This window comes from Pinus tabuliformis, chromosome 8, assembly GCF_031772625.1.
Source record: "Pinus tabuliformis cultivar Carrire ecotype Pingquan chromosome 8, CPIR1, whole genome shotgun sequence".
In the NCBI taxonomy this organism is placed as follows: Eukaryota; Viridiplantae; Streptophyta; class Pinopsida; order Pinales; family Pinaceae; genus Pinus; species Pinus tabuliformis.
Genome location: NC_142294.1, coordinates 280,524,944 through 280,528,160, shown reverse-complemented (window position 1 = coordinate 280,528,160; position 3,217 = coordinate 280,524,944).

The window sequence follows — 3,217 nt, the reverse complement described above, 5'->3', positions numbered from 1 at the left end:
CTGCAATAACTTCATTACAGGGACCCCCAAGGATGAAGGAAATCTTGCTTCCATTCCATAAACTAGTTCATATGGGCTTGTGCCAATGGATCTCTTGGTGGTCAGCCTGTCTGCCCATAGTGCATTTACCAGCTTTTTATGCCAATTCTTTTTGTTTTCCTCCAAAACTTTCTTGATGATGTTGATGAGGCTTTTATTGGAGGACTCAGCTAGGCCATTACCCTGTGGGTAGTAAGCTGTGGAATGTCCCAAGGTGATATGATATTTATGGCAAAAGTTGATCATTTTTTTGGACTTGAAAGTAGCAGCATTATCTGTAATAATTTTATCTGGACAGCCAAACCTGGACAAGATGTTGGTTTCTAGAAATTGTATAATAATGGAGTCATTGGCTTGCCTACAAGGGATGGCTTCTATCCATTTGGTAAAATAGTCTGTAGCAGTCAGAATCCACCTGTGCTGGCCAGAGGATGAAGGGTGGATTTCACCAATGAAGTCTAAACCCCATTGCTGGAATGGTCTCTCAGTTGAAATAGGTTTGAGTGGTAAAGGCAACAACTTTCTTTTGCCTTCAAAGATTTGGCATTTGTGACAGGACATTACAAATTTTCTTACATCAGTAAACAAGGAGGGCCAATAAAAACCAGCCCTTAGGATTTTATCAGCTGTGGATTTCCAGTATAAATGTCCTCCACAGTCACCTGCATGAAATTCCTTGAGGACATTGTTAGTTTCATCCAAAGTTAGGCATTTAAGTAAGATTCCTTCATGATTTCTCCAAAACAAAACATTGTCTATGATACAAAACTTTGATGCTTTCATTTTCAAGAACCTTTTCTTAGTTCTGGACAACCTTGGAGGAGCTTGCAGGTTTAATAATACAAAACATATATCAGCATACCAGGGAGATTGCAAAAAGGCTTGGTTGATCTGTGGAGTCGCCATCTCCTGTTCGTTGTCCAGTTCATTAATGTCAAGGGCTTGGAAATTGGTTTCAGTCATCAGCTTGGCTAGACCTTGTCCTTTTATAAGTTTGGTAGGCTTGATTTCAATGTCATATTCTAAGATGTTGGCAATCCATTTGCCCCTTTTGCCTTCAATTCCTTCTTGGGTCAGGATGTCCTTAACCACTGCATTAGGGACATAGGCAATTATATGAGAGTACAGAATATAGATTCTAAAGTCTTTGATGTCTTTTACCAATGCATAGGCTTGCTTTTCCATAATCTGATATTTCAAGAGAGCATCTCTAAGGGCTCTACGAAAGAATGCAATGGGTTTTTCATAGCCCTGGTCATCCCTTTGTAACAGGACTGCAGCAATTGTATGCTCAAATGCAAAGGAGAAAATGATGAAGTCTCTATCAAACCTAGGACTTGTTAGGACTGGTGTATTTGTCAATGCTCTTTTGATGTCCTCAAAGGCTTGCTTGGCTTCCATGGTCCATTTGACCTTGGAATCCTTCTTCAACATATTATTTAAAAGTCTTATTAGCTTAGCCAATTTAGGAATGAATCTTCTCAAGAAATTAATCTTACCTAAAAAACCTTGCAATTCTTTGATATTTCTTGGATGAGGGACCTGAAGGATAGCTTGAATTCTGTCCGGATCAATCCTAATACCATCTTTTGAAATTATATGCCCTAAGAGTTTACCTTCTTCCAGGCCAAACAGTGATTTCTTTGGATTCAAAGATATACCATATTTTCTACAAATTAAGAAAACCTGCCTCAGATGCTCTAAGTGTTCTTGGTCTGATTTTGAAAAGGCAGTAAGATCATCCAAGTAGATCACCAGAAAATCATGGATTTCTTTGGCAAAGGCTATATCCATTGCTCTTTGAAATGTGGCCCCTGCATTTTTAAGTCCAAAAGGCATTTTGACATATTTGAAGGTCCCCCAAGGTGTTGTAAATGCAGTTTTGTCTTGATCATCAGGGTGAACTAAAATCTGATTGAATCCAGAGAATCCATCTAATAATGAGATCCTAGAGGCTCCCACTACCCTTTGCAAGATATGATCCATTTTTGGTAAGGGGTAATGGTCTTTGAGAGAGACTTTGTTTAAATTCCTTAGGTCAACACACAATCTAATCTCTCCCGTCTTCTTCCTAGTGGGGACCAGATTTGAAATCCACTCTGAAAACCTGATTGGAGCAATGATTCCAGCTTCATACATACGTTTCACTTCTTTTTCGATGAGGGGAAGGAGCACAGGGTTGACTCTTCTAAGCTTTTGTTTAAAAGGTTTTTGGTTTTCCTTTAAAGGTATGGTGTGCTGAATGACTGAAGTGTCGTAGGACTTTAGGTCCTCATAACTCCAGGCAAAAATATCTTGAAATTCCCTGAACAATTCAATGTATTTTAACTTTTGATCAGCTGGTAATGCTTTAGATAATTTTATCATTTTGGGATTTTCTGTGGTTCCAATGTTACAATCTTCAATTTCAGCATTCAGTGGTTGCATTTTTGGTTTTCTTGAGATATCATTTGAATCAAATAGATCCTCCAAAGGGGTTAAACCTGTGGGCAGAAAATTGTCTTTTAACTCAATTACCTCGGCTTCTGTCTCAGCTATTTCATCTAAATCTTTTCGCCTCAACTCTTGTATATTTTCGTCATTAAAGATGGTAGGGTGCAAAACCAGATTTTCTGTTTCAGCTGATATATTTTTCTTGGTTGTGTATGCCTGCAGTTGGTCATGCATAGTGCTGGTATCAATGTTGATGCTGGAAAACTCTTCTTTTAGAGTGAGGAAGTTGTTTATTTGTGTGTCACTCTCAAAGACTTGCCAATTCTCGATGTTATCCGGGACTGCAGGTCTATGTTTGATTTCAGCAGTGAAAGTGTGATTGGGTTTGAAAGGTAGCTTGCAAGTGCTGGCAAAGGTTGCCAAGCTATGAGCATGTAAATTGAGCTCTCTAGAAATTTTAGTTAACTGAAATTCTGAGAAGGCCTCAAGTACTTGGATAGCTGCTCCTTTATAAGCTCTTAACCTTAGATTATTTGTGATAAAGTTTCCTTTCATCTGTTGTATGATCAAATCTAAATCTCCTAAGATTGAAATTTTGGTGGCACCTAAATTTTTCATGAGTTTGAGACCTAACAGAAGGGCTTCATACTCAGCCATATTATTCGTGCATCGAAAATTTAGCCTATATGCATGACCTTCAGCTTGGTCATTCTGCATATTGTGAATCCAGACTCCTGCTCCAGCT